The sequence below is a fragment of the Budorcas taxicolor genome, chromosome 23 (genome assembly GCF_023091745.1).
Source record: "Budorcas taxicolor isolate Tak-1 chromosome 23, Takin1.1, whole genome shotgun sequence".
Lineage (NCBI taxonomy): Eukaryota > Metazoa > Chordata > Mammalia > Artiodactyla > Bovidae > Budorcas > Budorcas taxicolor.
This window is the reverse complement of record NC_068932.1, coordinates 20,554,817-20,568,834: the sequence shown is the minus strand read 5'-3', so window position 1 is coordinate 20,568,834 and position 14,018 is coordinate 20,554,817. Positions and strand designations below refer to the sequence as shown.

At 40.7% G+C, this 14,018-nt stretch overlaps 1 protein-coding gene across 1 annotated transcript in view; it reads left to right on the top strand.

Annotated features, from left to right (window-relative positions):
• The window catches only part of DNMBP (dynamin binding protein), a 114,309-nt gene that overhangs the window by 19,014 nt on the left and 81,277 nt on the right, over positions 1–14,018 (top strand). The gene's annotated exons all lie outside the window — the stretch shown is intronic.

The following is a 14,018-nucleotide window of genomic DNA, read 5'->3' as shown; positions in this document are numbered from 1 at the left end:
TTCCTCCCTATTTTTCTTCCTCAGAATCTTTAGTTTTCTAAATTCCTTTCCTGATTTCTTTCTTCCAAAATGTCAAGAATATTTTATACTCTGAATATCTGAAGGGTAGAGAAGCGCCTTATCTTTTAAATCTTCTTTAGCCAAAAAACAAGCCTATGCTTGAAAGAGATAAGGAAAGGAAAAAAGACGCTTACTTTGCAGATCTCTGTGCTATTTATCCTCATAGCTTAAGTTAATAAATTTTCTAGACATCTCCTGGAAACTGTCTTAAAAACTGCCTGCTATCACAAGTTTGTTTTGCTCCTTGTTACTGGCAGCTTCACTTTATAGTTTCAAATTAATCTGTACTCTACAGCTGCTGTGGGTTGTGTTATCTGGGCATTTATTGTATACACAGCATGTTGGAGCTGTTAATTTTAATGTATCACTAGGCTGCTTCGCTCAGACATGTCCAGTGTATATACTTATGAGTCAGTGATTCTTAAATTTCATAACTGAGATTCATGCAGGATTTAAGAAGTGAAAATCTGAGCGAGTACTTAAGGAATTGTTAAGATGACCCATTTGAAAAATGTCTTTAATGTAAATTTCCTCAAGTTTGGTAATGCTAAAATATTAATCCTGGGACCTTCCTTCACCAGTGTGGTTTGTCGAAAAAGACAAATTTGATGTAGAGATATATAAGCAATTTTAAAAATAACTAAAAAGTAAGGAAAATATCAGCTTAATGTGGGGGTGCAGTGTGGAATCCTTTAAGTCAGCTGAAACAGGTGTCTGATAAGAGTCAGTCCTGAAGCTTTCTTTATTTATTTTAATTTACGTAATTTTGTTTTGGTTGTGCTGGGTCTTCGTTGCTGCCAGAGGGCTTCTCCCTACTTCCAGTGAAGGTGATCGAACAGGTGTCTCTGCATTGCAGGCGGATTCTTTACCAACTGAGCTATCAAGAAAGCCTGTAGTGAGCTAGAGGCTACTCTTTGTTGTGGAGCACGGGCTCTAGGCACCTAGGCTTCAGTAATTGTGGCCTGTAGGCTCAGGAGTTGCAATTTGAGGGCTCCAGAGCAGGGGCTCAGTAGTTGTGGCTTAGTTGCCCCGTGGCATGTGGGATCTTCCCCGACCAGAGATAGAAACAAACCAGTGTTTCCTGCATTGCAAGGCGGATTCTTTTTATTATTTATTTATTTGTTTGGCTGCACTGGGTCCAACCTAGACAGCATATTAAAAAGCAGACATTACTTTGCCAACAAAGGTCAGTCTAGTCAAGGCTATGGTTTTCCCAGTAGTCATGTATGGATGTAAGGGTTGGACTATAAAGAAAGACGAGCACTGAAGAATTGATGCTTTTGAACCGTGGTGTTGGAGAATACTATTGAGAGTCCCTTGGACTGCAAGGAGATCCAACCAGTCCATCCTAAAGAAGATCAGGCCTGAGTTTTTATTGGAAGGACTGATGTTGAAGCTGAAACTCCAATACTTTGGCCACCTGATGCGAAGAACTGATTCATTTGGAAAGACCCTGATGCTGGGAAAGATAGAGGGCAGGAGAAGGGGATGACAGAGGATGGGATGGTTGGATGGCATCACTGACTCAATGGACATGAGTTTGGGTAAACTCCGGGAGTTGGTGATGGACAGGGAGGCCTGGCGTGCTATGGTCCATGGGGTCGCAAAGAGACATAACTGAGCAACGAAACTGAGCTGGGTCCTAGTTGCAGCATGTGGGATCTAGTTCCCCAACTGGGGATTGAACCTGGGCTCCCTGCATTGGGAGCACAGATTCTTAACCACGGGGCCACCAGGGAAGTCTTTGAAGCTTTCTTAATTTAAATTTTGTCTTTTGTCAAAAGAAATTAGAACTATTTAGATATTTGAGATGAGAACTACTCAGTTTAAACCCTGAAGAGGACTGCAGGGCTCTTCCATGGTTGGTGGAAACTCTGATCTGTGTCCTGTTCCATCTGCTGAGGTTGTTGCCTTCCAACTTGGGACAAGTTTGAAATAAACAAAAAGTAATCCCGGAGGAACTAAAAAGCCTCTTGATGAAAGTGAAAGAGGAGAGCAAAAAAGTTGGCTTAAAGCTCAACATTCAGAAAACGAAGATCATGGCATCTGGTCCCATCGCTTCATGGGAAATAGATGGGGAAACAGTGTCAGACTTTATTTTTGGGGGCTCCAAAATCACTGCAGATGGTGACTGCAGCCATGAAATTCAAAGAGACTTACTTCTTGGAAGAAAATTTATGACCAACCTAGATAGCATATTGAAAAGCAGAGACATTACTTTGCCAACAAAGGTCCGTCTAGTCAAGGCTATGGTTTTTCCAGTGGTCATGTATGGATGTGAGAGTTGGACTGTGAAGAAAGCTGAGCGCCAAAGAATTGATGCTTTTGAACTGTGGTGTTGGAGAAGACTCTTGAGAGTCCCTTGGACTGCAAGGAGATCCAACCAATCCATTCTGAAGATCAGTCCTGGGATTTCTTTGGAGTGAATAATGCTGAAGCTGAAACTCCAGTACTTTGGCCACCTCATGCAGAGAGTTGACTCATTGGAAAAGACTCTGATGCTGGGAGGGATTGGGGGCAGGAGGAGAAGGGGACAACAGAGGATGAGATGGCTCGATGGCATCACTGACTTAATGGACGTGAGTCTGAGTGAACTCCAGGAGCTGGTGATGGATAGGGAGGCCTGGCGTGTTGTGATTCATGGGGTCGCAAAGAGTCGGACACGACTGAGCGACTGAACTGAACTGAAGACAGTTTATGATAGCAGATTCCTTTCCTTTTCTACCCTGGTTCCTCTGACCATCCCTCCTGCGTCAGAGCAGGCTTTTCATTTTTTCTTACAGTCCAACATTACATAACATGTTTCGCAAAGTGCATGTTGTGAATCGGTGCTGCTGTCATCAGGAGAGCACAGCGGGCTGGAGGAAGATACTTGATTGAGGACAGCTGGCCCAGGCCATGCTGCTCAGCCTCATGGGGGCCACCACGCTCAAGATGGGTTCTACTTTTCCCCTTCATCTACTGCTGGTTATTTGAGTAATCACCTGGCAGTGACTGCTGACCTTCTGTCCAAAACGAGCTCTGGTGACATAAAGCAGAGGAGGAAGTGATGTTTTCCTAGCTTCTCTCATTTCCTTCCTGAAACAGATTTAAACTTCATTTTCTGACACCTCTTACCCTTTCGCCCAGAGGAAAGAGCCTGTTCTTATTAGTCCTATATTGCCAAGAATAAGAGAACTGTGCAATTGCTTTTGAGGTTAAAGATTACTTTTCATTACTTGGATTTGAAATTTTTTAAATAGATTTCCATTCTCCAAAACTGACGTTTTATGAAGAGTTCAGTTTCAGGACATAAGGAAATTTCCAGATGCTCAGGAACCTATGCTGGAGAGTCCCTCCAAAGGGAACCCTCTCCCAGCTCTTCTCAGGTCAGCACAGATGAACCTGGGCTCCTGCAGCACACCCACTTTGTAGGAGCAAACAGGAAAGGAAGAGAAACTGTCTTCTAGTTCAGGAAATCCCTTCAGAAATTTGATTCGGAAAGTTCAGAATTTAGACTTCTACTCCACTCTGGGCAGTGTTAGGAAGAGCATGCCAGGTATCGTCAGTGCTGTTTGAAAGAATAGAGTACCTTTTCAAAGTTCTCACACGTTGTGTCCTACTTCCCTAGGACACAATGGATTGTGAAATAGATTGCTCAGAATTTCAAAGCAATTTGGAGTCTGGGCCCATGCACCAACAGTGAGATTTTTTTTTTTTTTTTTGAAGGGTAGGTGCACAGGAACCCAGGCATTAGTCTTCTTCTAAATATATTTTAAGCCTTCAAAATTTATCTCTCTTTTATCTCTCACCTAGATTTAGGATGGTAGATTTAGGAAACTAACTTTATATGGTTTCCTGTATTTTCTCTCTCCATTTTTTCATGCATAGTTCTCATAAACTCAGAAGAATCCTTTTGTGCATGTATCTGTCAGGGGCTCAGCAGAATGTAGAAGGCATACTCAAATCGGGTAATTTGAGGAGGTCCCACCTGGATCAGGCAGATGTAGGGAAAATTCTGGAGAATTGTACTGTACCCTAGAGATAGCCAGTGAGCCACCCAGGCCTCAAGGGGCAGGAAACTGGGTCATTGCCTGACTCTCTTTCTTTTTCAGCTTCCTTACATTAGCTGTGGCCTTTGGTAGAATGACAGAGCCAAGCTGACTCACAGTGCAGCTGGAAAAGATGCATGGGAATAAACACCCAACCTCACCATCCCTCTGCCTTCAGTCTCCTGCTGGTGATGACCATTGGCTGAACCAAACTGGAAGCCAGAGGCAAGGGAACACCTTGATTCAGTTCTTGTGGGTCAGCTTCATGGAGCATAGATAGAGCAAGGTGGAGGAGGGGAGGACAGACAGACCTAGAAAGGGAAATGGAAGACGCCCAACCCTGGCTTTAATGTTCAGTGTTCTCAGTCTGTCCCAGGTTTGATATCAATATCTAAGAATCCGCCTGCAATGCAGGAGACCCTGATTCGATTCCTGAGTCACGGAGATCCGCTGTAGAAGGGATAGGCTACCCACTCCAGTGTTCCTGGGCTTCCTTCGTGGCTTAGCTGGTAAAGAATCTGCCTGCAATGTGGGACACCAGGGTTCTATCCCTGGGTTAGGAAGATCCCCTAGAGAAGGGAATGGCTACCCTCTCCAGTATTCTGGCCTGGAGAATTCCATGGACTGTATAGTCCATTGGGTCGCAAAGAGTCGGACATGACTGAGCGACTTTCACTTTTCCTTCAGGGGAAAAGTTGTCATCTCAGGAGATTTTCTTTTAATGAAGTATGTCCAGACTTGTAGATATGTTGCTTGTCAGGAATTATTGACGTTTGCTAGGCCTTCTTCTACATTCTCTCACATCTTATGACATAGATTTTTAAAAATCTTTATTATGATAAATATATATATATATATGTGTGTGTATGTAAAACATAGAATTTACCATTTTGCCATTTTAAGTGTACAGTTCTGTGGCGTTAAATTCATTCATTTTACTGTGCCACCGTCATCATCATCTATCTTCAGAACCTTTCCATGGTCACAGACTGAAACTCTGTACCCGTTTTCCTTCCCCCCGGTGACCACCTTTCTACTTACTGTTTCTCTGAGCTTTACTACTATTGATAGGTCATCTAAGTGAAATCGCACAGTATTCGTCTTTTTGTGGCTTAGCATAGTATGCTCAAGGTTCATCCACTGTGGTATGTGTCAGAATGCCCTTCCTTTCTAATAGTACTCTATTGTACGTGTATGCTGCATTCTGTTTACCTGTTCTTTTGATGGCCATTCAGGTTGCATGATATACTTTTTTAAGTGTTATTTTTATTTCTGGATGTGTTTTTGTTAATACTGAATACATTCACTCTCGTGGCTGCAACTTTTACACGTCCAGCCTGATCTCTCACAGAACTGCAAGGTGATGAAAGAGCAAGGGAGCTGAAGCAGTGGATGTGGGCTTGAGCAAGAGAGAAGGACATCATCTGGAGGCAGTTTAAATGTGTGGAAAGACAGTGGAGCCTACCATGGATAAAAGAAACAGCGTGTAAACAAAGGAATGAGTTTTGGACAGAAAGTGCTTTATGGGAGCAGAGAGCTTTTTGATTGGTTAAGATTGCACAAGGACTATTTATGAATAAGTGGAATGAGAAGCAGTTAAAAAAATATATTAAGTTTGACCTGAATAAAAGTGTGCTGTGCCAGAGAAGTTGAATTAAAAAGCAGTTCTTGGCTGGATTGACTCAATCTTTAATATAGTAAAATGTCCCTCCAAGAGAGCAATATGGCTTATAGCCTTCCCCAGGTTTATAGTGACCATAGAGCTCTTGTATTTGGGGACAATATGGTTAGTGTCCTCAGCATGTTTTGGGGAAATGATGGGGACTAAGCCAAGTTTCTTGGGTGCAGGAACTACAGGTCATCTCACAACATCTTGACTGTTCCTTGGTACATCAGAGAAGTGAAACTAGATAGAGAGATTGCTGCCAAGGTCTTTGGTCCATTGAAAGTGTAGTGGAAGTCACTCAGTTGTGTGCGACTCTTTACAACCCCAGGCTGCTTGGTCCATGGATTTCTTCAGGCCAAGAATACTGCAGTGGGTTGCCATTTCCTTTTTTTGCTCCCCTATGGACTAGAGCCTGCCAGGCTCCCTCCACCAAAAAAAAAAAGAAAATGATTTATGAATCAATTGTCTGCTCTATTGATCTCCTCCTCATGGAAAGAAGCCTGTTTCCTTATTAGATAGTGGTTGGGTTATCTACAGGGTCTTATTTTGTCCTGTTTAGGGTAGATACTTTGGGATAGGAGTTGAGTTGCTTAGAACAATAGAGGAGAGTTTAAATATTCCTGTTAGTCACCAACAGAATTAGAGAATAAATATTTATAGAATATTGGGTTAAAGAGTCATCAACTGATTAGCCTACGCAGCAGAGCCAGATTTTCAGCCTGCATGGGAATTTGATTGACTCCATTTGGCTTGACTAAAATTTGTTGAATATGTGAATGCATTATAGAGAGTAAGAAAATCTTGTAAATTCTTAAGCAACTGTGTAATGTGTAAAAATTGACCGTTTAAAAGATTAACCAGGTTCACTGACAGATTAGTGAGGAGAAAAATTGTATCTTTAGCTAAAAAGAGAGGAAAATGTTACTTCCCCAAAAGAAAATGTGTTGTAAACAAATAATAAACTCTAGTTAAGATATATGCTGAAGTAGTGGGGAAAATATCTGTAATATATTTTGAAATACATCAAAGATAAAATGAAAAATAAATATTTGAAATACATCAAAACACAACAAGGATTGAAAAATGGGGAGCTTGATGATATGTGACAAAGTGCCCGCAGTAACATGTTAATGGTAGACTCTGCGTGGTGGGTGTCAGCTTCTTTCAGCTTGGCTGTTTGAAAATTTTCATAATAAAATGTTGAAGAACTAAAGACAGGAAAATGGAAATTTAGTGATTTTGAAGGAAGAACCAGTGAGATGTAAGAGAATTAATAAATTTACATTAAAAAGTACATGGGCATTGGAGTCAAGTAGACTTGAGTTCTGGTTCTGGTTTAGCTTTGCGTCAGAGAGCTAAGTATGTTGTGTAGTGGTGCCACTGGGATTTGAAGCCAGGGACCCTGACTCGAGTTGAGCACCTTGGTCTCCACCTTGCAGTGTGGTGATGGTACAAGCTCCTAGCTCAGTGTCTGGCATGTGGTAAATTCTTAAATGGTTGCTATTGCAGTTAGTGTGCTGTCTGGATTATAGAGGATGAAGAAGTATCAGATTCTGATGTTTGATCTGAAACACTTATATGACGCTGTTACTCAAGCTGGAAGATAAAACTATTTGTGGAGAAGAGATGGTTAATTTAGTTTCAGATAAGTGGAAGTAGAGATTTTGATATGAACAGTTCCTTGTGTTTTCCTGAAGTTCAGGAAATCATTTGCTCACCAAAAATTACTCAGTGAGCATCTAGACCAGTGAACAAAACAGACAAAAATCTCCTCCCTCATAGAGTTTTATATCCTATGAGGGTTTGAAGAATGAAGGGTCTTTGCATCTCACATGCAGAGTGACTCTGCAAAGGTGGAGAGACAGGCATTCACCAGTAAGAGAAGAAACGCTGTCATAGCAAACTCTCTGATGTCCCAGACATTATGCCATCCAGGCATTTATTTCCTCTGCCTTCTTTCAGGCCCATCTGCATTCTGATTTCCAATGTATTAATGGTTCTTTTTTGCTTCCATCTAAAGTTGGTGAAACAGTTTATGTGTAAACTAGTTATGATTAAGTTTCAAAATATTTTTTGGCCTTACTGCACGGCAAGCAGGATCTTAGTTCCCCAACCAGGGATTAAACCCAGGCCACGACAGTGAAAGTGCCTAGTCCTAACTACTGGATCACCAGGGAATCCCAGTCCTGGCTTCTAAAATGGCCCAGACAGAAACAATAATTGTTGCTTTTCATAGTGTGTACAGAGAAGACAGATGAAATTCACACAATTCCACATAAAACAGAGGACATAAAGACCTCCTTTCTGGTCTCACCCAAGAATCCTGTAGTTTAGCCAGGCTCTGACTGCAGCACTCTTCCAGGGTGTGTATTCCTTAGTGATTACGCACTCCTTCCAATAGGGTAGGAGGTCAGTCAGTAAAAGTATTTATTGAGCCAGACCCTCCTCTGCTTCTGAGTCATTTTCTGGTAGAGCAGGAAGGTTCTCGAGGAGAAGCTTTAACCCTTTCAGCTCACAAAGGTCACTCCTCCATGGACCAGGGTAGCTCTCTAAGTCACCCTCTGGGGCTTATGGTAATTCTCTCCTTGATATTTTAGATAATGAGGTATATATTTAGTCTGATAGATAAAATTTGAGAAAAGATAGTAGGAAAAGGAAAATAATATCTACCTTGGCTCAACCTTGAGTTGTTTTAATAATATATAGATGGTTAAGGATTTTGCAAAATATTGTTTGTTTTAGGGGAAAGAAATATTTTTGACACCACCCTTATGTGGAAATCTGACATCTGGCAACTTCAGCTATCTGGAAGACAGCCAGAAACTAAGAAAGGGGCCTCAGAGCACATAAAAAATAACTGTTGAAGGACTCTAGCACTACCACACGTACTTTTACCACTGCAGAAGGGCTTGTGAGCCTCGTACTTGGAGTGTGTTTACTTTTTATTTATCTAGAAACTTGTAATAATTTTGGTGGTGTGTGTGTGGTTCCCTGCCACTCCCAGCAGATTATAAACAACGATCTAGAAAGAGGTAGAAAAGTTGACAGAGGAGATAAACTGATGGCAGAGCAAAGGCTGACATTAAAAGAGAAAAACCTAAAACTTGCATAGCACTGGTACTATGTGTCACAGAAGAGTACAGTAAGAAACGGTCTTAATAATGAGCTTATTATTAAGTTAGTGTTCAGTGTCTCTTCTGTTGATGGCAAGGATGTATGTTATGTGCCTAGGTTTTAAACATGGTCAAAGTTAACCATGTTTGACATGTTGAAATAGTAAATTGTATACTTGAAATATCACAAATTCGTATACTTGAAATATCACATTCTCTGATGATGCTATATTGTTGACAGATTTAATCTTGTAGATGATTATGGAAATAATGTTTAATAATAACTGCTAACACTTACTGAGCACCTACTGTGTTCCCCCTGTCCTAGATGCTTTCACACTATTAGCATACTGGTTATGGGTTTGAAGACAGGCAGATCTGCATTCCTGTTCCATGTCTGACTTACTATGTGACCCTGGACAGATTACATCACCTCTCTGAGCTTGCAGAATGGGAACCAACTATATACGGCAGCGCTGTTGTGAAGACCCAAGGAGGGAAGTCATAGTGCTATGTATAGAAGTGCTAATTAAATATTAGGCATTGTTGTTGTCCAGTTGCTAAGTTGTGTCTGACTTTTTGGGACCCCATGGACTGCAGAACACCAGCCTTCTCTGTCCTCCACTATCTCCTGGAGTTTGCTCAAACTCATGTCCATTGAGTCAGTGATGCAATCCAGTCATCTCAGCCTCTGTCATCCCTTTTTCCTCCTGCCCTCAATCTTTCCCAGCATCAGGTTCTTTGCCATGAGTCAGCTCTTCTCATCAGGTGGCCAAAGTATTGGAGTGTCAACTTCAGTCCTTCCAAAGGATAAATAGCGTTGATTTCATTTAGGAATGACTAGTTTGATCTCCTTGCAGTCCAAGGGACTCTCAAGAGTCTTCCCCAGCACCACAGTTCAAAAGCATCAATTCTTCGGTGCTCAGCCTTCTTTATGGTCCCACTGTCACATCTGCACATGACTGCTGGAAAAACTATATTTTTGACAGTGTTATGAACCTCTATCCATAGCTCTTCAGGTACTCTGTCTACCAGATCTAATCCCTTAAATCTGTTTGTCACCTTATTAGGCACTAGTATAATTACTTTTATCATTATCGTCACCCTCTTGATGATTATTATGAAAGTATGATTATCTCCATTTTTTTTTAAAAAAGAAGCTGAAGCCCAAGTAATATATCCAAGGTGAAAAAGCTAATATATAGTGGAGCTGGGATTCGAACGTTGATCTCTCTGAGACACCAGGAGCCCAGTAACTTGCATTCACAGTATGCTGCCTCCTCAGTGTGTGATTTTTAATTGTGTTAGTCACTCAGTCGTGTCTGAGTCTTTGCGACCCCATGAACCGTAGCCCGCCAGGCTCCTCTGTCCATGGGGTTTCCCAGGCAAGAATGCTAAAATGGGCTGCCATTTCCTACTCCAGGGGATCTTCCCAACCCAGGGATTGAACCTGGGTCTCCTGCATTGCAGGCAGATCCTTTACGATCTGAGCCACTAGGGAAGATTTGTATGTTTTAATATTTAAAGAAAATATGTGGTGGGAGAGGATGTGGGAATGTTACTAGCTACTTCTTTTTTCCGTTGTACACCCAAGTCATCTCATTATAGGAAAAAAGTTTCTGTAACACAAGGATAAGCTCTTTTTATTCAGTAGTTCAAGTGAAATACGTAACATTTGTATTGCATGAGTCATTAGAAACTTATAGGTACTTTGCATTAATAGACTAAACAATTTATTATGTGCCTAAATGTTTGTCCACACCATTCTTAGACTGTAAACTTAATGAAGCTATAACTATTCTTTTTTGTAATTAGGCACTTGGTGCTTTTTGATGTTGATTATAGTTATATGTAGCAGCTTCTCAGGTGGTGCTAGTGGTAAAGAACTTGCCTGCCCATGTCGGAGACGTAAGAGATGTAGGTTCGATCCCTGGGTTGGGAAGATCCCCTGGAGGAGGGCATGGCAACCCACTCCAATATTGCCTGGAGAATCCCATGGACAGAGGAGCCTGGCAGGCTGCAGTCCATGGGGTTGAAAAGAATCACACTGAAGTGACTTAGCATAGTTATATGTGAGATGAAAGAATCCTCATCTCTACCAGCACCAAATGAATACTTGATGCAAATAAAAAACAGTAGGCTTGGGGCCTGGACACTCTGGAGATCTTCTGTTGCTTCTTGTAAAAGACCTGGGAGAAGAGTAAAGTAATCCTGAGGGTTTCCAGTATATATATGCCCTCCTTTTTATTGCCTCCCTTTCTGTTGCTTGAAGTGAAGTGTTAGTTGCTCAGTCGTGTCTGACTGTCTGACCCGATGGACTATAGCCTGCCAGGCTCCTCTGTCCACGGGATTCTCCAGGCAAGAATACTGGAGTGGGTAGTCATTCCCTTCTCCAGGGGATCTTCCCGAGCCAGGGATGGAACCCAGGTCTCCTGCACTGCAGGCAGATTCTTTACCATCTGAGCCACCAGGTGAGCATGCACGTAAGTTCCCTTGACAGAGAATAACAGACACGTTGTCTTATAACAGCACAGATGCCATAGCAGATAGTATCCAAGTTTGGACTGTAGGCTTCTTTGAACAGAAAACACACTGTTGATGTGGTATAGTGTACTCAGTCTTGTCTGGAGGCGTCATCTACATAGTCTTTTCTTGATTTTTTTTTTTTAATGGATTTTTATTTTTCAATGCATTTTAAATCTGCGCCACTGTTGCTGTTATTCAGGTCAAAGTTCCTTTTTTTTTTTTAGATAGAAGTAAGTAGGCACCAGAATGCCCTCAGTCCAAATCCTGGCCCTGGTGCTATAAACTCTGTGATCTTGAACAAATGAAGTTTTATAACTTTCTGAGCCTCAGTACCCCCATATTTAAGGTAGTTGTGGAGAGAGACCACACAAAACTAAAAAGCTTTTGTACAGCAAAGGAAATTATCAACAAAAGAAAAACATCGCCTACTGAATGGGAGAAGATAATTTGCAAATGATATAACCAACTCAGTATCAAATAAACACCCCAATTAAAAGAATAAACAGATCTAGACATTTTTCCTGAAGAAGGTGTACAGATGGGCAAAAGGCACATGAAGAGATGCTCAACACCACTGGTCATCAGGGAATACAAATTAAAACTGCAGTGAGTTGTCACTTCACACTTACCATATTGGCTGTTAAAGAGACCAAATAACATGTGTTGGCAAGGATGTAATCTGGAGAAAAGGGAACCCTTATGCACTGTTGGTGGGAATATAAACTGGTACACCCACTATGGAAAACAGTATGGAAGTTCCTCAAAAAATTGAAAACAGGATTACCGTGTGATCCAGCAATTCCAGCCCTGGATATTTATCTGACAAAAGCTAATTCAGAAAGAGAGATGAGCCCCTATGTTCATTGCAGCATTAGTTACAAAAGCTGTAAACTTAGGAAGCAAACTTAGTGCCTGTTAGTAGGTAAATGGATGAAGAAGATGTGGTTATATTATATATCTGTGTGCGTGTGTGTGTGTGTGTATATATGTAATGGAATATTACTAATTCATAACAAAGAATGGAATCTTGCCATTTTTGATAATGTGAATGGATCTAGAGGGCATTATGCTAAATGAAATGTCAGAGAAAGACAAATACTGTATGATTTCACTTATATGTGAAATCTAAAAAACAAATGAACAAATGTAAAATAGAAACAAAGTTATAGACACAAAGAACAAACAGTTGCCAGAGGGGAGGTGGGCAGGAGGAGGAAGGAAATAGATGAGAGAGTTTAAGAAGTAACTTCCAGTTGTACAATAAATGATTCACAAGTATGAAATGTATAGTGTTGGGAATACAGTTGATAACTCCTGTCTTTGTATGATGACATATCATGACTAGATTTATCATGGTGATCACTTTGAAATGTGTAGAACTATTGAATCACCAAGTTGTGTAACAGGAACTGACATGGTGTTATAGGTCAACTAGACTTCAGATACAAACAAACTCGGAAAAAGAAATCAGATTTTGTGGTCACCATAGATAGGGCAGAGGTGGCTGGGGGAATTGGATGAAGGCAGTCAAAACGTATAAACTCCCCGAGAAGACTCAGGTTCAATCCTTGGGTTGAGAAGATCCCCTGGGAGGAGAGCATGGCAATCCACTCCAGTATTCTTGCCTGGAGAATCCCGTGGACAGAGGAGCCTGGCAGGCTACAGTTCATGGGGTCACAAGAAGTCAGACACAACTGAGCAACTTTCTGTCACTTCACCGTAAGATAAAAAAGTACTAGGGATGTAACATACAACATGATCAGTATAATTAATACTGCGTATGTTATGTATGAAAGTTATTAGGGGTGTACATCCTAAGAGCCCTCATCAGAAGGAAAATACATGTTTAAAATGTAATTTTTAAATATATTTCTTTAATTTTGTATCTGTATGAAATGATGGGTGTTCACTAAACTTATTGCAATAATCACTTCATGATTAAACTTATGCAGAATATACTCTGTTAGTTGCTCAGTCGTGTCCAACTCTATGCAACCCCACGAACTAGAGCCCACTAGGCTTCTCTTTGTCCATGGAATTACTGGAGTGGGTTGCCATTGCCTTCTCCAGGGGATCTTCCAAAGCCAGAGATTGAATCCAGGTCTCCTGTATTGCAGCCAGGCAGACTCTTTACCGTCTAAACTACCAGGGAAACAAAAACTTATGCAGAGGTGTACGTCAATTATATAAATAAAACTTGAAAAAATAAAATATATATGGAAATACAAAGAGAAGAAATAAATAAGCAAAAAAAGATATAGTTATGAGGAATAGATGAAATGCCATATTTCAATTCCCTACCTTTTAAATACCATATTTTAAAAGTACCCTCTTGCCTTGTACTTAAAAAATGTTAATTTCCATATTGCTTTCCTCAGGCATATTGGAAAGTCTGCAGTTCCACATTGCATGTTTTCTGTTACTCATAGCTATAGGTCATTTTTTTTTTTTCGATTCCAGAATGACTTTGAAAATCAAATGAAAATGTATGAGGAAATTATTGTTTTTTAAAGAAATAAGTGAGATAGCATTCTGATTTTTTGAAACTTCTTATTTACTTTGACTTCATTATAAGTACCTTTATATTTTAACGATAATTCGCAAGATTTAGGTCTATACTGC